The following is a 26986-nucleotide window of genomic DNA, read 5'->3' on the forward strand; positions in this document are numbered from 1 at the left end:
TAAAGCACCTGCAGGGAATGTTTTCTAATGGATACATATAATCTCCCTGCACTTAGGGGTTGTTTAACTCTCCCTCCAGGACTGCTGAGGGGATTAAACTGGCCAAACATTATAAGTGGGGGGATCATCAGTGGAATTCTTTACACCACCATTAAACAGTGCAAGGTTGGCCTGTGCATATAAACTATTTAGGAAAAAAAAAGGCTGAACTGTCAATCTTTTTAATAAAAAATGCACAATTGTTTCAGCATGTAATACAAAATGTAAATAAGAACCAAGAACTGAAACAGTAGGCTCAACGCGGCCATTTGTTTCTTCCTTGTAAAAGATTGTGAAAAACACCTGTAATTCAACATTTTAAATTAAAAGAAAAACGACCCCTTATTTATTGCATTATTTCCCAATATAAACAAACCATAATTTTTATTTTCCTTTTTATGTTTCTCGTTTGCTTTTTTTCCCCTCTTGTAACTCCTATGTAAACCTTACTGGTTTAGTTTGTACTTTAGCCTTGCCTAGGTTGTCGTGCTTGCTCAGGCTCAGGATGACCGCCCCATAGCCCTCCTATTGTATTGTATAAGCAAGCATAGCCTAGCACAGGGGTCCTCAAACTTTTTCACTCGTGAGCTATATTCAGATGTAAAAAAGTTGGGGAGCAACACAAGCATAAGTTCCTGGGGGTGCACTGCCAAATAAGGGCTGTGATTGGCTATTGGTAGCCCCTATGTGGATTGGCAGCCTACAGGAGTCTCTATTTGGCAGTACATCTGGTTTTTATGCAGCCAAAACTTGCCTCCAACCCAGGAATTCAAAAATAAGCTCCTGCTTAAAGGCCACTGGGAGCAACACCTAAGGGAGTTGGGAGCAACATGTGGTTCACAAGTTACTGGTTGGGGATCACTGGCCTAGCAGCTCATGTGATGGGGTTTGTTGCAGAGATCATGTCCAACAACAGGGAGCCATAAAATAAACTCCATATAATAGGAATAATTCCACAGGTTTTGTAATAGTTCTTAAGGTGGAATACCATAAAATTGTCCTAAAGAGTCGGAAGTTCTACAACTGGGAAGTGCACTGTTGTCCAGATTGGTCCTGGTTTTGTTGCTATTGTAATCATTGCAGTGTATAACAATATTATCAGAACAACTTGTAGGAAAGGCCCTATGATTACTATAATAGATTAACTAAAAGTGGTCCCTCTGGGCACTGGTTTCCATTGTTGAGGGCTTTTACAGATAAGGCTAAAGTCACACTAGGGATCCCCAACCTTGTGAACCCAGTGAGCAACATTCAGAAGTAAAAGTAGTTGGGGAGCAACACAAGCATGAAAAATGTTCTTGGGGTGCCAAATAAGGGCTGTGATTGGCCATTTTTAGCCCCTATGTGGATTGTCAACCTACACTGAGGCACTGTTTGGCAGTGGACCTGGTTTTTATACAACCAAAACTTGCCTCCAATACTGGAATTCAAAAGTAAGCACCTGCTTTGAGGCCACTTGGAGCAACATCCAAGCGGTTGGAGAGCAACATGTTGCTCATGAGCTACTGGTTGGGGATCACTGCACTATGGTATGGAAAGGGACCTATTTGTCATGCTGTGTTATTGATGGAAGAAAAACTGTAAAAAGAAAATTAATTATAAATGTTTTATTTTGCACTGTATGTAAACACACTATGTAAAACAATATGTCTATGATGTAAACCAGGGGTCCCCAACCTTTTATACCCATGAGCCACATTCAAATGTAAAAAGAGTTGGGGAGCAACACAAGCATGAAAAAAGTTCTTGGGATGCCAAATAATTTCCTATTTGGTAGCCCCTATGTGAATAGGCAGCCGACAGGAGGTTCTCTTTGGCCTTAACCCTGGTTTTTATGCAACAAAAACTTCCCTCCAAGCCTGGAATTAAAAAATAAGCACCTGCTTTGATACCACTGGAAGCAACATCCAAGGTCTTAGAGAGCAACATGGCTGCGGATCACTCATATAACATATTCAAGTTAAAACTGAATTTTGGTTTGCTGAATATTTCAGACTGAAAAGGAATACACAGTTTGTTATACAATTAAGACTATCAGGCAGCAATAGGTGGTGTATTTGATTGTATCTTTGCATTCAGCAAATCTGTGCTTTCTTTTCTCACTTCTTGCCAACTTTGCCTCCTCGTTTCTTGACTTCTCTTCTTTTCCACGCTCCTTTTTCTCTCTATTGCATTCAGTGTATCAGGACCACTTGGTACTCCTTTCATGTCTAATCATAGTGGTACTGTAAAAGAGAATGTACAATGTAGTGTGGCTGCAAGAATTACTGTAGATGTGATCTGCATTATGATTGGTTACTGCAATCAATGATGGATACCGGTACAGCCTAAACTTTTTTGGAAGAACTAATGGAGACGTGAAGTACTGCAACCAATGATGGTTACTGGAACAGCCTAAACTTTTTTGGATTAACTACTGGAGACGTTACGTTCAGAACAGGATAAGTGCAAAGTACACAAGAGGTAGACTTGTGTTTAAGAAGGTCATCAAACTCAGTGATATGTAAGATATGAACTATTCCCCAGGGGGCTGATTAGTTAATTGTATTTTTTTCTTTTTTACCAAGCCATAAAGATGGTTACCAACCAATAAGTAGTTGAGGCTAGGGCACAGAAGTGGGCACATTAGGACCCTAGGCACATGCTACTCTGGTGCCTTCTCTAAATATGGCTTTGTCCATCCAGAAGTGGTGGTGGAACAATGAGCAGACAAGCTACAAGGGTGAGATTGGTGGTAAAGAGGTGGTGGGGAGGGACCAGTGGCATGCCCTGAGAGCCCTTACATTTTGGCCTGACACTGACAGATACTTTAAGAAATACAAAACTAATTTCATGCTTTAGTGGTTTGTTACACCATGTAAAAGAGCTTTCCCAAATCATTAAGTCCCCCAATTGATTTGTATTGCCTTCGTTTTAATGCATCCCTTTTTAATTAAGAGGATTTTAACTAGTCAGTGGGGTGATAGATGAAATGAAATGTCCATGTTGAATTCAATAGCCAACTAGTGTGATAAGACCTACATGCACTTGAATGTATAATCTATATGCATTAATAAGAGTATAAGGTGACTTCTCAACATAGAGGCCAACTATTGTCTACAAGAATCATTTGTTGTAATTCTGATATCTCAAAGTGTATCACTGAACATTCCAAGTCTAGGTATAGAGCCATGCTGAAAATGTCCTTATTATGTTGCCCTTTCCCCTCAAGCGTGACTGGGTGAGTATGTGTTTTTGAAACATAATCTTCATTATTTGATTACAATTGATGGTTGTATGGACTTTGCGGGGGGCACAATTAAAAGTTCCAGAATAAAGGATTGCAGATTTTATTTGCCAAGCATTCCTAACTGTCAAAACAAAGAAGGGATTACTGGAACAACAAAATGAATAATTTCATGTTCTGCTGTTGGAAAAATGTGGATTGTGATAGGGACCCTGCTGGTCTCAATAAAGATAGTTTAATCAACTCAAAGTTAATGTATAACATGCCAACATTTATAATTGAAACAAGACTTTAGCTAAAACACATTTAATTTATAGTTAAGTTTCCCTCTCCTTGGCAATATTTGCCACTCACAGTTGCCATTTCCATTGCTTACGTTGCAATTAGTAGCTGGACATCACCTTCTAGAGAGATATAGACATCCAAGGCATGACACCCCTCAATGTAGAAAATATTTTCAGGAGGGGTGCTCAGACGACCTCTATTAATAAAAATCTTCTCTTTAACTCTCTGTCTCTCTAAAGTTATCTACATGTTCTGAGTTACCTAAAGCAGGATGCCCAAGAAGCTGAATTGTGGGTGAATCCATTCACCAATGGCACAAACTACAGGCTAAGACAGGGATCCCCAAACTTTTATAGCACTGAGCTACATTCAGATGTAGAAATAGAGCTGGGGGAACAAAGCAAGAATAAAAAATGTTTCTGGGTGGTGCAACATAAGGGCAGGGATTGGGCCATTTGGTAGACCCTAAGTGGACCGGCAGCCTACAGGTGGCTCTTTTTAGCAATACACCTGGATTTTATGAAACCAAAACCTACCTCCAAGCCACACATTCAAAACTATGAGCTGCTTTGCGGCCACTGGGAGCAACATGTCGCAATATGTTGTTGGTTGGGGATCACTGTGCTAAGGTGTACTGAGAAGTTACACAGACCTACAGCAAAATCTTGTTTGTGCCACACCCTACGCTTCTTGGTCATTGAATCAATTGGTTGGAATTCATATAACCTGTGGGGAACCTATTTACCAGCCTGCCAGTGGTGCTGTCTAAGGTAGAGTACACCTGTTGTCTGATGATAGTAGTCAATGGTCACACAGCACCTGCAAGGCTACATTTGCTATATATATATATATATATATATATATATATATATATATATATATATATATATATATATATATATATAAATATATATATATATATATATATATATATATATATATATATATATATATTCCATTGATAAAGGTGCACACCAGGATTTTTCAATTTGTGCACCTTTATCAATGGAATATATATATGTTCTTTGGCTGACAATCGGATGCTGGTTAGTTTAGCACATCTGGGGGTTGCCTCTTCCTTTCACACGGGTGACCAAGTTTTGCAGGTTGGCCCTCTAGTAAGGAGCTAACTACATTAACACTTAGTCTACTGTGTGTAGGTCCCATGGTGTGGGGGATGTGCCCTCTGGATGAGAACTCTTTAATCTTGGTTGCCAGGGCATTGTGACATGCACCACTGGTGCTGGGTACTGCTGGAGGCTGGTAAGGCGTCCCGAGAAGGTCCTTTGTAATGATAAGACCAAAGGATTTAATCAAAAAACGACGTTACACATGGGCGAGGTGGTTACACAAGTGAGTGTGTGTTTTTCAGGAGCTCTGCGTATTTCTTGGACTTTTCTAAACTTTCCAAATCACCTGTTTAATTTCCTTTAGCAGCCTGCAGATTGAATCTGTTTTGTACTCTAACCAATTGCAGGGCTAATTTACCCTTTACTTTGTCCTAGGTTGCTTAGGTTATAACCCTTACCCCCCACCAATCCCTACCCAAATAAGCTTTAAAAATACAAAAGATATTTTAAAGGTTACTGCACACTTTCATTTTTTTCTTTTGACCTATGATCGGTACAATAAAATATTATAAATAGAGTTATTTCTCCTAATTAATATGTTAATCATGGACCTATTTAAGGCCATTTGTAAAATTTAATATTTGAGAACATACTAAACAGATTGCATATAGTATAAGTGTACAATTTTGGGGTTATGATTGAGAAATCATGCCGCCAGCACAGGCACAAATTTGCAACCAACCAGACGTATCCTTTTGAGCAACCAATCAGACGTATCTTTTTATTGCTTTAACAGCGCAAGTCTAATTAGATCTTCTGTCTCATTGGCTGTTCAGTGGTAAAGGGTTGCAGTTAGTGATTTCTCCCTATGTTAATGCATCAGTTGCATATATATCTGGAGGGTATATATATACTTACAATTCTTTCTCTATGTGTCAATCAAGCACGGAGGCCCGTGTTATTGAGACGTCTGAGTGTCAATGTTGTCGTCACTGATACATGTGAATGTGTGTGTCTGGCACACATGTTTCCCAGCCTTACAATGTCTATGTCTGTGTGCAACAATGCGTCTCTGTATGCGTAAACTGTTTGTGTTTTTTTTTTGCAGTCTGCACCTGTTGGTGGAGTCATGGTCCCGTCTATGACACTTGATACCCCTTCCCAACTGACTCTCGAAGCTGTGTTTGAAGAGCACTTTAAAAGACGCTGCGAGCAAATAACTCCGCACAATATATGTTTTCATCTTTGTTATTTAAAAAAGTTATTAGACCGTTTCGCTCCACGTTTGGACAAACCCAGAGGTTCTCGAATATTTTAGTGACAGTTTAATACACTTTGGCCCGGCTATGACGGCCGCACAGCAGTGCAAAGGTTAGGATGCTGTCACTGTATAAATGAAGGCTAATAATGAACATGGGTACCAACTGTATTATATCATACAATTTGCTTTTGTCAATGTATAATGTACGGTAGTAATATGTCTGATCCTCCTACATGTCCTCCTGGACATTCCCCTTAAAGGACAAGGAAAGTTCAACTAAAGAAGTAGCTAGAAATGTTGTACATTATGTTTTGTGCTTCTGTACCAGCCCAAGGCAACCACAGCCCTTTAGCAGTAAAGATCTGTGTCTCCAAAGATGCCCCAGTAGCTCCCCATCTTCTTTTCTGCTGATTCACTGCACATGCTCTGTGCTGCTGTCACTTACTGAGCTTAGGGACCCACTCACAATATACAGTAGAGACATAGAATAGAAATGTCACAATATAAGGCTGATTAGTAATTAATACAGATAATTACTACATGGCAGCACAGAAACCAGCGCAATTAGCATCAGAATTTAATAATCAGCCTTATTTATATTACAGGGGAAGCTCATTTTCTGCTGGATAATTAGTGACGAGCCCTAAGCTTAGCTTCTCAACAGCTGCTCAGAGCCCACTGAGCATGTGAGTGTCACAGACACTTTCCAAGATGGTGACCCCCTGTGACAAGTTTGAAGTCTTGGATCATTGCTGCTATTGACAAGCTGAAACTTTAGCCTCGTCCAATAAGTTCACTATATAAAATATGGCATTTTTAGCCTTATTCATTCTAGGGTTTAGTTCTCCTTTAATTGAACCACAATACTTAATCTGAATGCAGAATTGTACCTTCCAGAAACTCAGCAGTTGATGTTGTTGTTGAAAAGTAGTTTTACAATGCCAGTATAAATATATGTAAAAGAATCAGTATTTAGGGTGTAGAAGTGTCGAGAGGCCTACAGTACCTATAGTATATGACATGGCTTAAAGGGGTGGTTCACCTATACTTTAAGTACAGTATGCGATTTTTATCGTTTTCGAATTATTTGCTGCCTTCTTCTGACTCTTTCCAACTTTCAAATGAGGGGGGTAACTGACCCCTATCTAAAAACAAATGTTGTGTAAGGCTACAATTGTATTGGTTATTGCTACTTTGTATTACTCTTGTTTCTATTCAAGCCCTCTCCTATTCATATTCCAGTCTCTTAGTCAAATCAATGCATGGTTGCAAGGGAAATTTGGACCTTAGCAACCAGATGGCAGAAACTGCAAACTGAGAGTTCTTGCATAAAAATCTAAATAGCTCAAAAAACACAAATAATAAAGAATGACAACCAACTACATCAGTGGCTTATGAAGCCCTGCTCTATATCACACTAAAAGTTAGTTTAAAGTTGAGCATTAATCCATTCCATTCATGGTCTGGCCTAGAAGTTCTACAATAGTCAATTCCCCAAAAAATGCTTATCAAAGACCCCCCTGGCAAGCTTTAGCACTGCTTTAATATTCAGAGTTAGTGCTAACTTGCTTTGTGCACTGATATGTCAAATCTTCAGAGCTTAGTTACACAGGGGATTTCCTTACCGCCAGATAAATCTTCAATGCATTCCTCTAAGAATTAACGGCAATCAGTTCCTGAGTCGAATATATTACCGTATTTGTGAATGAACCATTTGCCATATCATGCTGTGCCCTATAATCTAGTTATGGCATGTTGCAGTGGTGCATGGATGACTTGGGACTCTCCACGTATCCGAATCCAGACTTGTAGGAACATTTTCTGCTCGCAATTGTGCGTGTATTTCTAATTTTAGCCAAGGTTTTGATTTTTATCTTTGTTAAGTAGCGTGCAGATCTCCTTTGCCTGCCCTACTCTGTGTCCCACCCCCTAAACCACTTTGGAACTCTCCGAAACAAACAGATTTCCTTGTAGCATGCAGAAGACCAGATTTTCCACATGGCAGCTTAGCCTGAGAACAGGCCCATGTTGTTTAATCCCTTTCAGGTAGAAGACTGTCCCCTCTGCAGACCATGTAAGACAATCCGCCGAGGCTTAAAGTGAGTTTGTGAAAGGGGATCAGGTGTCCGGTGTTACAAAGCACTGACTCTTTTGCCTTTAACTCTTTCGGCTGTAAAAGGCAAAATGCAGATAAGGTTACGTGGTGATTAAACATCTTAGAGGCTGATTTCCACACTTTAACCTTATGCAGTGACTTCATTTTTTTTTATTCATAGAAAGTCTTTGGGGCAAATTTACTAAAGGGCGAAGTGACTAACGCTGGCGAAAATTCGGGACTTGGCCGATTTACTAACGGGCGCTGGCGTAACTTCGCTAGCGAAGCAGTACTTCGCACTCTAACGCCAGGCAAATTTTCAATCTGGCGAATGGACATAACTACGCAAATTCACTAAGATGCGGATTTTAATGAACGTCAGACTTACCTTCGCCACCTCAGACCAGGCGAAGTGCAATAGTGAGTGCGGATAGGACTTCCTCTAAAACAATTTGAAAATGTTTCTAAGACGCCAACCTTTTTTACTCATGACCAGGGCCGCCATTAGAAATCACAGCCGCTACACAGTGGCCACGCCCACCTCAGATCCTGCCCACCCCACACACAGTTACAATACCACGCAGACATCAGCTCTAAAAACAGTAAACCACCCCCACACACAAGTTATAAAAAGCCATTGATGGTCAGGGCCCCTTTATAAGTTAAAAGCAAACTGTGGCAACAGGACCCCCTACAAGTTAAAAAAAAGAATTGGTGACCAGGGCCCCCTATAAGTTAAAATAATACGTTGGTGGCCAGGGGTTTAATAAAATAAAAAAACACACATTGGTGTACAGTAAAACTGAACTCGTGGCTTCAGGACTTCGATTTCGGCTCCTTTCGTGAATTTGGCTCTTTTTATGGCTTCCGGACTTGAACTTCGGCTCTTTAACTGTATGGGACTTCAGCTGTTCGGGACTTCATCGGTTCAGGACTACGGCAGATGCTGCACGGCAGTCAAGGCCCCCCTTTAGGCCCGGGCCCGGTATACTAGTATCCCCAGTGCCCCCCTGATGGTGGCCCTGCTCGTGAACCATATTTAAATGTAAAAAGACTTGGAGAGCAACACAACCATGAAAAAGTCCATGGGGATGTCAAATAAGTTCTGTGATTGGCTGTTTGGCAGCCTCTATATGGACTGGTAGCCTACAGGAGGCTCTGTTTGGCAGTATTTTATGCAACCAAAACTTGCCTCCAAGCCTGGAATTCAAAAATAAGCACCTGCTTTGAGGCCACTGGGAGCAACATCCAAGGGGTTGGTGAGCAACATGTTGCTTGCGAGCTGCTTGTTGGGGATCACTGATCTATAGCATCGATCACATCAAAGGAAAACTATTCAGGAAGGACAGGTACAACAAGGGTCAACATTGAGCATGTGGTGTCATAGAGGACACTGCAGTGTATGAATAATATACTAAGTGCCAGTTCTGCTCCAGGCACACAATCCATGATGCTGGCACGTTATCAGCAGACTGGAGTTTTTGTTCTGATAAATGTACTGATAGATTCACTCCCTCGTTCTTTTCCATGCACACATTTATATCTTCACTTACTGGCCAGATCATTCATTATACATGAGCCATGCCATTATTTCACTTTTCTAAAGTGAAAGTAGACTTTTTGTCTCGTGTAGGGCTCTTCTTTAAGTGGAAAAATACCATAGGAAGTCAAACTGCATCATTGTAGGAGACATATGGAGCTTGATATCCTTACTCGAGAAAATGTTATCAGTGAATTCTATCTAGAATGGTAATATAATCTACAGGGAGACTATAAAAAGAGTGATAAGCTCAGCACATGTAATATAACCCAGCCCAGCGAGCACAGGTAATGCACACAATGATACAAATGCTGATAAAGAGGCAAAGTTATGGCAGCGAGTGGAGGAAGAGCATTTATTTTTATATTCTTACTAGAGATGCCAAGTATATAATAAATGTAAAGACATGAAAAGAAGTACTGAAAATCCAGTACATGGAACTTTAGTTTTGAGTTCAATTCCAACCTGGATTCTCAGTCGTGTCTTCCTGGGTTTCCACTGGATATTCCAGTTTCCTCCTACACTCCAAAAACATACAATCAGGCTAATCGGTTCCTGGTGAGAACTGAGTGTATGTAATTGTTTAACTAGCTATATCTATTAATATATAAAGCCCTAACTAGTAGCTTGCAGTCTACAGAGTGTAGGAAAAGTATAAGACCCTCATTCAGGTTACTGGTTGTGATTAGGAAACAGCTGAATGCATTGTCATTGTCGCCAATTAGATCCATCTGCACAGATTGGTACAGTAATGTTCCCACCTGCTGACCTATGTTGAAGTTATGAATTTATGAAATATCATACATCTGGCTTGGATTGTGAGATCAAAGTTACAGCATGCAGTAGCTTTTGTTCTTCAGCTTAGTCTGAATGAGGCCCAAAGGAAAATATGCATTATCCCCCAAAGAAAGAACAAAAGGTTCGGTTAGCGCTGGTATCTGCAGGGGTCCAGGGCTTGGCAGCAGACCAGAGAAGAAAGTGTGCCTTAACAACAGAACCAACAACCATCACTGCAACGATGAAATGTGTTAGTTAAACGTGTTGTTAATTGTTAACATTCTCCACCAGAACATGCACATGCACATGCAATATATTATTGTGGGAGAAATGCACAGAAAAGGAAAGCCCTGGAACTATAAACACAGGGGCTGCATGACAAGGGATCCAAATGACCAGCAGCAAAATTACACTGGTTAAAGGGATACTGTCATGGGAAAAAAAAAAATTCAAAACGCATCAGTTAATAGTGCTACTCCAGCAGAATTCTGCACTGAAATCCATTTCTCAAAACAGCAAACAGATTTTTTTTATATTCAATTTTGAAATCTGACATGGGGCTAGACATTTTGTCAATTTCCCAGCTGCCCCTGGTCATGTGACTTGTGCCTGCACTTTAGGAGAGAAATGCTTTCTGGCAGGCTGCTGTTTTTCCTTCTCAATGTAACTGAATGTGTCTCAGTGAGACATGGGTTTTTACTATTGAGTGTTGTTCTTAGATCTACCAGGCAGCTGTTATCTTGTGTTAGGGAGCTGCTATCTGGTTACCTTCCCATTGTTCTTTTTTTGGCTGCTGGGGGGAAAAAAGGGAGGGGGTGATATCACTCTAACTTGCAGTACAGCAGTAAAGAGTGATTGAAGTTAATCAGAGAACAAGTCACATGACTTGGGGCAGCTGGGAAATTGACAAAATGTCTAGCCCCATGTCAGATTTCGAAATTGAATATAAAAAAAATCTGTTTGCTCTTTTGAGAAATGGATTTCAGTGCAGAATTTCCCCATAACAGTATCCCTTTAATGTTTAAAGATTGGCAGAATCAAATGTAGCTGTGATTGGGTGAGAAGCAATGAGTTAAGGCAGGGGAAAGCTTGGCTGGGGTCGGAGAGATAGAGGGACGTGATGTCAGGGGAAGAAGCTGTTCACTTCCTTATCTTCTGAGCAGGCAGAAACCCCCCCCCCCCCTTAGCATATTTTGTGAAATGTCAGGAGTTTCTATTCTTTATGTTCTTGTATTATCTGTTAATAAGGGGATGTGGATGTTTTCCTGCATGCGCTGTTATTTTGTGGTTTTTGTACAGTTATACAGTATAAACATAAGAGATTGCATGGTATTATTCTTGTTAAATTAATGTCAAATGCTTGATCCAAGGAATGTTTTCAATCACCATTGGGGTCAGGAAGGAATTTTTCCCTCTTGAGTAGGGATGCACCAATCCAAGATTTGGTTCAGGATTTGGCCAGGATTCTGCCTTTTTCAGCCCTCTTGCCCGGCTGAACCAAATCTAGAGGGGGAGGGGAAATTCGTGACTTTTTGTCACAAAACAAGGAAGTAAAAAATGTTTTCCCCTCCCACCCCTAATTTGCATATGCAAATTAGGATTCAGATTGGGTTTGGTATTCGGCTAAATCTTTTGCGAAGTATTCGAGGGTTCGGCCGAATCCAAAATAGTGGCATTCCTACTCTTCCTCTGGATCAAAACAGTAGATATATGATAATTAGTGATGGGGGGATTTTTTCGCCAGGCACGGATTCACTGCATCAAAAAAGTAGCCAAGACAAAATTGTCGCAGAGACAAAAAGGTTGCCATAAGAAGAAACGCCCATTGACTTTAATGCATATGGACAAAAAAAGTCCCCACAAGAAAAATGCCCATTGACTTTAATGCATTTGAAGTGAGAAAAAAATTGTGTGCTTAAAAAAAATTTGATGACTATTGACTTCAATGTATTTCAAAATGTTATCGCCATTTTGCCAAATCTTTTTGCAGTTTCGCGGTTTTCATGGAAATGGGACCGATTCGCTCATCACTAATGATAATTGGTATTTTAAGTTTTATTTGTCACAGCAGAGGTAGGACCTTGCCAGAGTTCTGCACAGGAAAATATAGAAGAGGGAGAAAGGAGGTTCCCTCCTGTGACTGCATGTTGGGTTGATTGATACAGACGCTACTACTGCTTGTGCTAGGTTATAGTCTGCTTGGATTTCCTATCATTGAGACACTGCAGATTCAGTGCCGTCAGCAGGGCTGCAGAACTTCTCTCATGGTGGGAGATGCAGCTCCTGCTCGTAGCAGAGTTTGGGGCCATCCTCTCTGTAGGTAGAGGCAGCCTAATATAATGATATAGTGATCTCTAGTGAGGAATGGCAGAGCATAGTAGTGATTTCTTATGGAAATCTAGCTTTAAATATTGCCTTGGGGTGAGGCTGGAAAGGTCCTATGTATCTGATAAAATAAGAATAAATGCTGTGGCCAGTTGGCCCCATTTCTGGCTCTTGGTGTTTCATTAAGGTATGAAACAATGAGGTTGAGCAGGATAGCTGAAAGCAAAGGGTCAATTGAGGAGTCCCCTTGTCAAGAGAAATCATACGACCCAAAATAAAAGTTGATGATGGGTGAAGGCCTTCATGTAATTTGTGGCTTTCTGGATATCAGGTTTCCAGATAAGGGGATCTGATACCTACTTTCTGTCTACCACATATCTCCACCATGCAGCATATGAGTTGGTGCCTCGGGTATATGGGGATTGTCACCAGCTGTAGACCTGTGATGACAGGCAGAACTAAGGCATTGCTCGGATTACATGCTGCTCATAACAGAACCACACTTGAGTCTTTGTGTCTATAAATGTTAGTTTTGCCATTGTTGAAAAGCTGAAGGGCTCCTGAATTTTGTCAACTTGTCAATTTTTGAGGAAAAAAAGCGGAAGCTCTTGCCCCGCTGATAGCTACTGGTAAAGAGAACTGCAACTCCTTTGGCAATGAGTCATATATTTATTGTGGCTGTCAAGATGAATAGGTCTGCTAATGGGATATTACATTTCCTTTTGTCCATGTCTACCTATGTCCTTAAGCAAATGAAGGAAGCCTGAATATTCATTTGTCCTTAAGTAGGTTATTCGAAGATTCTAATTTATTTTGTTAAATTGATAAACCTAGTTGAGTCTGGTATCTTCTACACTTAGGGGCACATTCACCAAGCTCGGGTGAATGAATAGAGGGAAAAAAACTCGAATTTCGAGTAGTTTTTTTGTGCTCCTCGACTATCGAATTGGCGTAAATTCGCCTGAGTAGAATGATTTGAACAGATTAAGCGAAAAAACGCTGCGACTATTCACCCATTCGATAGTCAAAGTACTGTCTCTTTTAAAAATCATTTGGCTGCCTACTTCGCCAGATTAAACCTACTGAATTGCTTTAAAAGCCTATGGGAAAGTCCCATAGGCTTTTTTTCTAAGTTTTTGATCGAATAAAAAGGCATTCGATCGAATGAAAATCCTTCGATCGAATATTCGATCGTGCGACTATTCGCCGGGCGAATATTCACCCATTCGACTATTCGCCAGCGCGTAAATTCGCCCAAATTTCCTATTCGATTCTATTCCCCAGTCGACTTTCGAAGGATTTAACCCCTCGAAATTCGACCCTTGATACATCTGCCCCTTAGGGATTTATTTATCAAAGTCCGATTTTATCCCAACATTTTCTGCTACAAACTCTGATCAAATCCACTCGTGTTTTTCCCAAAAATTCAAATTCAAATTCAAATTCAAATTTATTTGTCACATACACAACATACAAAGTACGACATGTAGTGAAATGCTTGTTGCTGTGCAAAGTCAAATAACGTCCGACCATAAAGAATTAAGAATTACAGTAGAAAGAAAAGAAAGAGTTACATAGTAGATAGATATTAATGAGTTATTAAAGTGCATGTGCATTGATGTGATATATGAGATATATATATATAAGAGAGAGTCCAGTCCTATAGTTTTACACTTGGTTCAGGGACCGAATAGCTTGAGGGAAGAAGCTCCTCCTCATTCTCTCTGTTTTAGCCTTAAGGGAGCGGAAGTGCTTTCCTGTCCTCATCAGTGAGAAGAGTCCATTATTAGGATGGGAGAGGTCTTTCACGATCTTCTTGGCTTTTGTCTTGCACTGCCTAGTGTAGATAGACCGCAGGTCAGGAAGCTCAGAGCGAATGATGCGTTCAGCCGAGCGCACCACTCTTTGAAGAGCTCGTCTGTCTTGCTTAGTGCTGTTCCTATACCAGGTACAGATATTACCCGCAAGGATACTCTCGATGGTGCATGTTGTACTTTGTGGGGAAAAAAATCAGGTTTTCTCGTTTTTTTCCGGATTTTTCACCAGAAAACTCAGATTTTTTTCGGATTTTTCAACAGGAAACTCAGGTTTCTTATGTTTTTTGCCCGAAAACTCCGAAAAATTCGGGGTATTGCACAAAACCCAGCACATGTCAAAAAATCATTGTGACTTCTCCCATTGACTTATATGCAACCTTGACAGGTCTGAGATGCTGGATTTTCTAATTCAGACTTTTCCATCCCTTAACAAATTTTAATAAACTTTAATAAATTTCAAAAAATTCTCGATTTTTTTTAAAAATCACATTTTTTTTCTGGATTTTTGCATTCAGAGTTTAGTAAATAAACCCCTTGAACATTATCGTGAAAACAAATTTTTTATATAAGCTTCGACCTGTGTAAAATAGAAACATTTTAAATGTAATCAATGAAAAATTCAAATGCATTAATAACTAATTAGGTATAAATATTATCTTAACTTATCCCTGCCTCGGCAATTCTTGTCTTTTTAGGTTCAGGTGTCAGAAGAATTTTTTGTAAGACACTTACATTATTTCATATGTAGGCAAAGTGAGCCCAGACAAATACTGCATTAGAACTAATTGTCCAGTACGTAAAAACAAATGGATTTCAACATGAATTCTGCATGTAGAGAGTAAGATTGATGAGAGGGATATTGTCAATATTAATGTGATTATTTCAGAAAAGGTACAATATTTTTTAATTAATGGAAGCTTTCTTATTTCCATGGGATAAAATGTATACTTAGCTTTTTATCAGACTCAATTTAAAAGAGAATCAACATGAAAATGAGCATTATCTCCCTTTGCCCAGCTTTGCACATGGTCAGGGTTTATATGCTAGCTCTGTTTTTGTCCACTATTTGAACTGATGGCAAAATCATTGTGTTATAAATCATGCCTTTAGCAAAAAATGTAAGAGAATGCATTTGGCTTGTTACAGCTTGCACAGACTTCTTGCAAAGACATGTGGTTAAGTTACTACAAAATGAGACGAATCAGTCACAGTTTCATTACTTGCCTTCTGGCAGGTAGCCCTGGAGCAGGAGGTAATTGCAGTGCTTCTATTTCTCCCTGCTTGTCATACCTTTAGGCGTTGTAGCTTCGATGAATTTCATTTCATTTCCAGTCTATGCAGTATCATGCAGTTCAACCAAGATTTAGCATAGGCAGTGTAGACAACTGAAACATTGTGTGGGAAGGGAAATCGTCCTGCCAATCTTACATCTAGTAGACTTAGGGGCAGATTCACTAAAGGGCGAATTATCGGCAGCAACCACTTCGCACACATCACACCACTTCGCCACAGAGTCGTTACCACTACGCTAATTCACTAATATGCGAAGTTGCGCACTGGGTGCCAAACCCTGGCGATTTTTCGTTACTTCGGCAGTGCGAGTGCGAGCGAAGATGCGCTAGCGTTCTTTTGTGCCTGTCGAAAATTCGCTAGGGATCTTGCACTTAGGTCAATTTGCATACGGTGGTTAATTTAAAGTTATATGGACGTCTTTATTATAAATGTTGGTGCAAATCCTTGAAGTTACCACTTTTTCTTACAAATGTCCAGGGAACCTTAATAAAGACAAGAGAATTAATATAAAGCCCTACACATGAGCCCACTGAATGTTCCATTTGTTATGAAATGTCTGGAGAAACCCGGTTACCCAAAAAAAGTTTAAACGCGACGATTCTTCTTGCCGAACGAACGATTTTAGGGAAGTCCGAGCAATCCTTCAAAATTATTGTGCAGTTAGTGGGATTCGAAGGATCGTACATAGGGATGGGCGAATTTTTTCGCCTTGTTTCGCCTCAAAAATGACGCCCATAGACTTGTATGGCGTCGTGCCTCAAAAAGAAAAAAGATGCGTGTCAACATTTTTGTTTTTGACGCCCATAGACTTTAATGGGCGTCTGCATCATTTTGCCGGCGGCGAATTTTTGGCGAAACAAAACGGGTCAAATTCGCCCATCCCTAATCGTACATCTTCCGATTTACGGCGACATCTGTCAGGAAATTGATTGGCCAAGTCAAAAAATCTTTGTCGGTCCCAGTGCAATCTATCTATGTTTGCAGGGCCAAGCAGGCAGCTCCCCTTTGTTTTCCTGGCAAATTGGTCTTTTTAGTTGATGGACAATTCGTACGATCGTTACGAGAAAATCGTGGTCTCACGATCAGGATCAGATCTTTTAAAAATCTCAACATCTAAGGCCAGCTTAAGTTAAGACTTTTGCAGGCAAGTCGCCAGCGTTTTTTGAACTTGAATGCATTTTCGGCTCACATGATATGAAGTACGTGACAGAAGATTGAGGAAGATGTTGCTGCTTTTAAGCACTTCGTCTGGTCTGAGATGGCGATGTCAAATCTGGCGAAAGAGGTAACGTTCAGTAAAATCCACACTTTGATGAATTTGTGGAGTAACGTCCATTTGCCAGAACGAAAAGTCGCCTGGAGATAGAGTGCGAATGAACGATAGCGCTGGTCTCGTTTACTGGCGAATTGTGACCTGTTGAATTGGCGATGTCCCTGCGGGCGGCAACGCTGGCAAAAAGTCGCTAGCATTAGCTACTTCGCCCTTTAGTGAATCTGCCCCTTAATAATGACAGCAAATTTACCGTTATCCTGGCTGGCAAATATTAGCATTGATGTCTAATGCTAGTTATATAACGTGGGTTGAAGAGAGAAATAAAAGACTGGTCATCTGGTGGGACATTTACCCATATTATATTGATCATTAGGAGTGTTTGGTGGAAATGTGTTGCCAGTCTATTTCTCGGCTGGCCATTGACTCAAGCTGATTTTTTTTCTATACTAAGGGGCCGATTCACTAAGCTCGAGTGAAGGATTCGAATGAAAAATACTTCGAATTTCGAAGTATTTTTTGGGTACGTCGACCATCGAATGGGCTACTTCGACCTTCGACTACGACCTTCGACTTCGATTCGAACGATTCGAACGAAAAATCGTTCGACTATTCGACCATTCGATAGTCGAAGTACTTTCCCTTTAAAAAAAACTTCGACCCCCTACTTCGGCAGATAAAACCTACCGAAGTCAATGTTAGCCTATGGGGAAGGTCCCCATAGGCTTGCTAAACTTTTTTTGATCGAAGGATTTTCCTTCGATCGTTGGATTAAAATCCTTCGATCGATCGAACGAACGTTTAGCGCTAAATCCTTCGACTTCGATATTCGAAGTCGAAGGATTTCAATTCGAGGGTCGAATTTCGAAGTATTTTTTACTTCGAAATTCGACCCTTAGTGAATCTGCCCCATAATCTTTGTTTTTGGACAATAATCATCGATGCAATCTCAGCAGTGACTGATGATTATTATAAGGGCCTACACATTTAAAAAAAAGAGCATGTGATTTAGTAAAAACCAATGGAGCTGCATGCAAAATCATGACAGGAATAGCCCCTAGAGGATTGTGTAAAACAGTGGTTTTAATTACTTTTTGTTTTCTAGAACCAGACTGATATTGTGAAGCCATTAAGTGGTGTAGGAAGAAGGAGTTGTTTTAGTGCTGCTGATAAAATAAAAGGATTGTAAGACAATGATTGTTTTGCATGCCGTGCTTCACTGAGGCCTAAAGGTTGGGGGCGTTGCAAGCGAAACAAGAAGAATCACAAAGAATCCAATGTGGCTTCAGGCAGAAATAACTGGCAGTAGAGAGGATGATGCGATTTATTTATACTGCCAGTTCTGAATTAGCATGAAAGGTTCAACTGTTAAAGAGAAATTATGCCCCAGTGATATAGTCTTTTACTTTCATAGGAAGTCATGTATAAGTGCATCACTTTCTATATCTCTTAGTGCAAGGTGACATATTGTTACAACTACAGGTATGGGATCCTTTATACCTCCTTTCTTCTAATCGGAATGGGACACTGCATGTCAATTGGAAAGACCTACCGGTAAATAAATCATTAGAGAGATTATTATATGATCTCCTTATATATTTCTACATAGTAATCATATCTCCCCTTAAGGTCATAGCGAAGATTATCCTTAAAGAAAAATTCAATTATTAACTAAAAAAAACCCTACCCCCCTACCCTATATAGACCCCCTCCCTCCTCCCCCACAGCCTAGCTGCCCCCACAGGGGAAATGCCCCTAACTTTTTACTTACCCCTCGGTGCAGATTCAGGGATCACAGTTCATGGCAGCCATCTTCCGGGTCTTCGATAATCTGAGACTGGTGAATCGGCGCATGCACAGTTTCCTGGTTTGCGACAACTGCGCACGCGCCGAAATGGACGGAAATCGCAGAAGCGCCGGAAGAAGACACGAAGACCTGGAAGATGGCTGCCGTGAACTGCGATCCCCGAATCTGCACAGATGGGTAAGTAAAAAGATAGGGGCATTTCCCCGGGGGGGGGTCTACGTAGGGTAGGGGGGTAGGGTTTTTTTAGTTAACAGTTGAATTCTCCTTTAAGGAGAGATATAGACTATAGCTATAGACTTTAAAGTTTCAACTTGATGGGTGTGTGTCTTTTTTCAACCTAACTTATTATGTTACTAGGTTACATCGGTATATGATCCAAACTACCTTGTAATTAAAATATCTATTACATTCTCATTTCTAAAGGTGGCCATAGACGCAAAGATCCGCTCGTTTGGCAACATCACCAAACGAGTGGATCTTTCCCCGATATGCCATTAACGAGCAAGGCTATATCGGGGGTAATCTGATTGTTCGGCCGTATGGCTGAAGGATCCGATTACGATGCACAATGGGCTCCGACGGGATCGGTTGGGTCAAAATCAACCCTGGCCGATCGACCAAAAGACCGATCTCCACCGGATGAAAGATGGCACAAATCCGAAAATCGTACGAATCCTCAATTCGTCCGATAGGATCTGTGTGTCTATGGCCACCTTAAGCCCCTATAACATTTTACCAGGAGCCAATTAACCTGCCTGAATGTTTTTGAAGTGTATGTTTCTGAGGTGGCTCAGATATTGGCCATTATTTACAAACCACCGGTTTATACAAAAGATTCACTAACCACAGACCTATTACGCTTTATAATTACAATTATCTTCTGTGGAACTGACATTGTCGGAAATACTCCTTTGTGCCCTTACTCATATATTTCAATGTTTAATTTGTAGACTGGATATCCCTTTAAACAAGACCCAGGTGCTGCCTAACCTGCAGGGAATCAGCCAACATTAGGCCAATTTAAAAGAAGATGTGCGTCTGTCATTGTTAAAGAAAGGAAAATGGTCAAAGTTTCTCTTTTTCCTTTGCTCATTTCCCCTGCTAAAGCAACCATTAAAGAACAATGCTACATCCCCATTTGCTCCAATTCAGAGCGAACAGTTTCTTCCTTTTGCTTACAAAGCATTGTGTTCTATATTTAAACAGCTGACGCTGCGGAGGACTGCAGTTTGTCAGGAACAAAGAAAGTAGATGTGAATGGGGGGGTAGGATGGAATCTTGGAATAAAGCCACCTCTCCTGGAATGTTTTATAAATGAGAAACACAATTTACAAGGATCTCAGTTGGAGTCTCACTGCAACCCTCCTTCTCTATTCTTGAAGAAAAAAATAAGTAAAGGAAATAGTTCTCTGACTTGTTCTTTGCATGAGAGTGGACTGGACAAACCAGGGCACTTGTTCACTTGTCTCTTAGCAAGACATTTTTTTCTTCCCAGGGGAATGGAGATAAAAAGGGGCATTCACCGTACCAGATTAGTGTTCTGGATTGGCTGCGAAGGGAGTCAAAAGGGAGGAAAATGAAGATGTGGTGTGTAGCAAGGAAAGCAGGAGGAGTGAATAAGCAACAGAGGGGTGAAGGAAATATTGGCTAGTGAATTAGGTAGGGGTAAAGGATGGAAAGCCAGGGAGGGACTCATGAAGTTGGATCTAAGGGCAGAGACACAAGGTCAGATTTGGGGAGATTCAGGCCCGGATACGTGGAAAGGCCACCAAAGCCCAGGCCTAGGGCGGCAGGATTTTAGGGGGCGGCATGCTGCCCAACCACATCCACATTGGTTCAGAAACAAGGAGATACAATAGTTTTTTAAACTTCCTGTGCGCTAATCCCCGTTGCTCCAAAAATTAGCGTGAATAAAGGGGAGGGAACAGGGGCACGAACGACAGCATTCCTAGGGGCACCCACTTTGTAAATCCGGCCCTGGGGAGATTAGTCGCCTGGCAACAAATCTCCTCTTCTTCAGGGCGACTTATCTCCCCGAACTGCCTTCCCACTGACTAGAATATAAATCGCCAGTGGGATGGCACTTGGAGCGCTTTGTGTCGACTGAAGTTGCCTCATAAGGAAAAGCCAAAGTGATCAGAGTTCCACCCCACAGGCGATTTACATTCTAGCCGGCGGGAAAGCAGGGGAAGGCAGTTCGGGAGATAAGTCGCCCCTGAAGAAGAGGAGATTTGTCACTGGGCAACTAATCTGACCTTCTATCTCTGCCCTTAGAGGGAAATTAGGAACTTTAGGAGGGGGTCTTGCAAGGGAAGGAAATCAAGAAAAGTTATGAAGATATTCTGAAAAAAGAATGATGTATTGTGGGGTAGAAAACAGTTTTTTTACACTTTGTTTTTCTATGTTTTCTATTTTTCTATGTTCTTATACATAAAGAAATTAACTGGGTGCATGTGTGAGATGCAGGGTATGGGATGAAAGGAATGGAGGAGAATGGTGAAGTGGAGAAGGTATAAACGTAAGAAGCCTTTTTTATTTATCTGGATGAAATAGTCCATTTAGACAGATCAGCTGTGCTCCAAGGATTTACACAAATGTTGTGCCTATTCACCCCAGAGGTCCCTTACTTCCCCAGACAGTCAGGCAGTAGGATCAATACTGGTACCAGGGAAATTTGTGCCAACATCCAAAGCCACCTTTATTATAAAGACCTGAAAGTCCTGTGTATGTGCATATATAATACATTATAGAAATGTTGTTCCGTTTCTCATAGGAGGCTGTGGGTAGCTTCCTTTTCTGCAGAACATGAAGTGATATGGGGAGTTCACCTTTTATTTATACTGTAGTTTTGTCTTTGTGGAACTTGAATACAAAATCATAATATACACCACATCAATTCATACTCCAGAATTAGTATATAAGGAGATCTTCACCTAACGTTTAGAATGTTACTTTCTCCTGAGAAAAAGCAAATACACTTTTAAATCTCAATGTACAAATGCATACGTCAGTTTAAGAAGCAGAATTAAGTTAGCAGACGATTCCCATGAAACTTATCTGCAGCTCAGTCCCACTTAGAAGCAATTCTAGCAGTAATTTAACCTACACAGCCTCCCAGTGGAACAGTATAAGTCATCTATAACAGGTCAAGGTTAGGGAAAATTATACAGCTGTAAAATCAAGAGTCAGCAGCAGTGTCAGGGTCTGAGTGCTTGACAGTTGAATTCATATTAATGCATGCAATTCCCTAGGCTAAATATGTCATTAAAGGAATATGTTGATAGTTATCAGAATAAAATGTGTTTACCTATATCTAAAGACAATATAAAGTGTATACTTATACCTAAAAACAATATAAAGTGTATACTTATACCTAAAGACAATATAAAGTATATACTTATAACTAAAGACAATATAAAGTGTATACTTATAACTAAAGACAATATAAAGTGTATACTTATAACTAAAGATAATATAATGTGTATACTTATACCTAAAGACAAAATAAAGTGTATACTTATACCTAAAGATAATATAAAGTGTATACTTATACCTAAAGACAATATAAAGTGTATACTTATACCTAAAGACAATATAAAGTGTATACTTATAACTAAAGACAATATAAAGTGTATACTTATAACTAAAGATAATATAAAGTGTATACTTATACCTAAAGACAATATAAAGTGTATACTTATACCTAAAGATAATATAAAGTGTATACTTATACCTAAAGACATATAAAGTGTATACTTATACATAAAGACAATATAAAGTGTATACTTATACCTAAAGATAATATAAAGTGTATACTTATACCTAAAGACAATATAAAGTGTATACTTATACCTAAAGACAATATAAAGTGTATACTTATACCTAAAAACAATATAAAGTGTATACTTATACCTAAAGACAATATAAAGTGTATACTTATAACTAAAGACAATATAAAGTGTATACTTATAACTAAAGACAATATAAAGTGTATACTTATAACTAAAGACAATATAAAGTATATACTTATAACTAAAGACAATATAAAGTGTATACTTATAACTAAAGACAATATAAAGTGTATACTTATAACTAAAGATAATATAATGTGTATACTTATACCTAAAGACAATATAAAGTGTATACTTATACCTAAAGATAATATAAAGTGTATACTTATACCTTAAGACAATATAAAGTGTATACTTATACCTAAAGACAATATAAAGTGTATACTTATACCTAAAGATAATATAAAGTGTATACTTATACCTAAAGATAATATAAAGTGTATACTTATACCTAAAGACAATATAAAGTGTATACTTATACCTAAAGACAATATAAAGTGTATACTTATACCTAAAGACAATATAAAGTGTATACTTATACCTAAAGACAATATAAAGTGTATACTTATACCTAAAGATAATATAAAGTGTATACTTATACCTAAAGATAATATAAAGTGTATACTTATACCTAAAGACAATATAAAGTGTATACTTATACCTAAAGACAATATAAAGTGTATACTTATACCTAAAGATAATATAAAGTGTATACTTATACCTAAAGACAATATAAAGTGTATACTTATACCTAAAGATAATATAAAGTGTATACTTATACCTAAAGATAATATAAAGTGTATACTTATACCTAAAGATAATATATAGTGTATATTACAACTCAGCTTTTTTCCATGAGTGTGTGTGGGGGGGGGGGCTGTCATCAATTTTACCAAAAAAATAAAAATGTATTTGAAATAGAACTTGAAAATGAACTTTTTTCAACTGTAGTTCCAATTAGGGATGGGTGAATTTTTTCGCAATGTTTTGCCAAAAAAATTACGCCCATTGACTTGTATGGCGTCCTGCGTCAAAAAAAAAAGCTGCGCATCAAAAAAAATCTTTCGACGCCCAAACACTTTAATGGGTGTCTGCGACATTTTACCGGCGGTGAATTTTTGACGAAACGGTTCAAATTCACTCATCCCTAGTTCCAATGCTTGTGGCAATTCATTGTGACCCTGAAGAAGTCATTTAAATGGAAATAAATAAATACTCCCCTTTTTGACACGAGCTCATTCAGATGGGTATTTTTTGAAGTGGATGAACACCATCTGAACTTCCAGAAAATCTATAAATGTAATATTTTTACACAGATTCCACAAATCACTGCTTTCCATCGGATCTGTGCACCTCCCACCACAGAAAGCAGAAGGACTTAAGGAAAAAATCCACTGGCAAAATAAATATATTTACTTTTGGCTGTTCAGTTAATTTAATTTACCCAACTGAATGAGCTCATGTCAAAAAGGGGCTATTTTTTTTATCCATTTAAATCCCCTAGTGTACCAACGATGACTGCCTGCATAATTATACCCACAAATCTCCCGGGAGAGAAGAACTATATTAAATAATTCCGTTTCACTTCCCTAAAACATCTATTTGGACTGGGAAGAATGCCAGACTAGATGTCTGCCATATGATTAGAGATGTAATGATACACTGTGGGCATTTTTTGGACCTTATTTCATGTCACCTTTTAATGCAAGGACAACCGGATCAGCCTTTTTCTCTGTATGCCTTTGAAGAGGATTGTAGCATTGCCCATAGGTTTTAAAAATCCAGGAGTAGATCTTTATCTCTCTGATCACTTGCCCTAGTCAAGCAATGTTGACCAGAATCAGAACCTTAACTCTACTCCATGCATCAGTTTAACACCTGCCCTTACATATTTAAATTCTGGATGCATACAGTTAACTTTATAGCAAGTAACTTGGACTTTCCTAATGTGACAGTCTGGCTAGAAGGTCCATTGGCATCAAAGATTTCACTTAGAAAATCATTGGCTTGTGTTGGATTGACATATCTACCATGGATTAAAGCATGGCTATGATCAACAATTAAAATTTCCTTTAAAAAAATAAAATTACATATGAAATGAGAAGATCACTGACAAAAAATGTCAGGGTCTGGGGTCTATGGTTCAAAACAAAAATGATGCCCCACCATGGTCAGCATAGTCTATTAACATCCCAAATCATTTACTACCCCCTTTTATAGTGTGTTAAATTATAATTAGTTTTGTGATATGTGAATTTGATACTCTTTCAGGATGAATATCTGCCAGATCTGCTAACCAGTAGTGATGGGCGAATTTATTCGCCAGGCGCGAATTTGCGCGATTCGCCGACAGCGAATAAATTCGCAGCAAAAACGGGTGCCGGCGTCAAAAACGAGAATTTTGCGGCAAAACGGCGCAAATTCGCCCATCACTAATAACCAGGCAGTACAATGGCATTATACTATGCGCAAACTTCAATAGTTGTTTTTATTTTTTATTGCTGCTCTGTGTAGAGCAGGGGTCCTCAACCTTTTTTACTGGTGAGCAACATTTAAATGTAAAAAGAGTTGGAGAGCAACACAAGCATGAAAAAGTTCATGGGGATGTCAAATAAGGGCCGTGATTGGCTGTTTGATAGTCCCTATATGGACTGGTAGCCTACAGGAGGCTCTGTTTGGCAGTACACTTGGTCTTTATACAACCAAAACTTGCCTCCAAGCCTGGAATTCATAAATGTGCACCTGCTTTGATGCCACTGGGAGCAACATCCAAGGGGTTGGTGAGCAACATGTTGCTTGTGAGCTACTGGTTGGGGACCACTGGCCTAGAGTATTCCATGAATGATCACTTCTGGCTAACCACACTACCAATTAAAAATATGGGACTCAGCATACGCGATGTAATGCACAATGACACCTTATATATTCAGTCAACCACAGAGCACATTTCAGGGGTTCTTCACCACCTTCTGTCAATTTTACTATAAATAGACAAAAGACTAAAGGCCCCACCCCATCTATCCCATCGTGAAAGGACTAGGTGAACAATGTCTGTGTAATTGTAGACTTACTTATACAAATGTCCAGTGTACTTGTACAGAAAAGTCAGTGCCAGTCCTCAAAAAACAACTTGAATTCCACTGTTCCTTGAAACCCTCAGTGAACATGGCCCCCGCAAAAACAATAACATCAATACTCTGAAGCTGACATTAGGGGGTTCTTTATTAAACTCTGCATGCCAAAAAACAGAAAAAAATGTGTTTTTGACTATAAAATCCAAATTTTTAGTGGAAAAAAACCACACATTTTTCAGGATTTATTATACCCCGAGGATGGAAAAAGTTAGAATCCGACATCTCAGACCTGCCAAGGTTGTATATAAGTCAATGGGAGAAGTCCCGAAGATATCCTGATTAGCTCTGGGTTTTGAGCAAAAAATCAAAAAAAATCTGAGTTTTTGGTAAAAAATCTGAAAAATTAGTACTATTTGTTTTTTTCAATTTTTTTTTCAATTTTCTTTCCCGCACAGGAAATTTTCAGAAAAATGTATTGATAAATAAGGGGTAAAAAAAAAAGATTTGCTCGAAGTATTTTTCAGATAATAATGAGGTAAATTCGGACTTTGATAAATGGGCCTCTTAGGGGTATATTTATCAAAGAGTGAAGTTAATAGTGAAGTTCCGCCACTAGAGTGAAATTCCGTCACTCTCCATTCATTTCTATGGGATTTTTATAGGCGTATTTATCAAAGGGTGAACTTTCACTTTCACCCATTGATAAATACGTCTTTCAAAATCCCATAGAAATGAATTGAGAGCTGCGGAATTTCACTCTAGTGGCGGAACTTCACTCTTTGATAAATTTACCCCATAGTGTCACTTATCCTAACCTGCCACTGTCCTAACTTTATCAAAAATCTGACAATTTATTTTGGGCCACACTAAGGATAAGGGCACATGGGCAGATTCGGGGAGATTAATCTCCCCGGCGACATATCGCCTCTTCTTCGGGGCGACAATCTCCCCGAACTGCCTTCCCCTACCTTCCTGCCGGCTATAATGAAAAATCGCCTCATGAGGAAACTTCAGGCGACTTCGGAAAATAAAGCGTCGCGAGTGCCGTTCCTCTGGCGATTTTTCATTGTATCCGGCGGGAAGGTAGGGGGAAGGCAGTTCGGGGAGAATGTCGCCCCGAAGAAGAGGCGATTTGTCGCTGGGGCAACTAATCTCCACGGATCTGCTCATTTGCCCTTACCCTAAAACCCTGATCAGAATCTTCTATTGGATTACAATGTCCAACCTTGGAATAAGAACATCAAGAGAGTGATGGG

The 26986-nt window shown here is 39.5% G+C and overlaps 1 long non-coding RNA gene across 1 annotated transcript in view; it reads right to left on the reverse strand.

The window, feature by feature from the left end:
- Positions 1–1631: 1631 nt before the first annotated feature.
- The window catches only part of LOC121397551, a 30806-nt gene continuing 5451 nt past the window's right edge, over positions 1632–26986 (reverse strand). The window contains exon 2 of the long non-coding RNA XR_005963746.1: positions 1632–2264. This is a non-coding gene — a long non-coding RNA (uncharacterized LOC121397551). The remainder of the gene's footprint in view (positions 2265–26986) is intronic.

The sequence above is a fragment of the Xenopus laevis genome, chromosome 8S, assembly GCF_017654675.1.
Source record: "Xenopus laevis strain J_2021 chromosome 8S, Xenopus_laevis_v10.1, whole genome shotgun sequence".
Taxonomy (NCBI): domain Eukaryota; kingdom Metazoa; phylum Chordata; class Amphibia; order Anura; family Pipidae; genus Xenopus; species Xenopus laevis.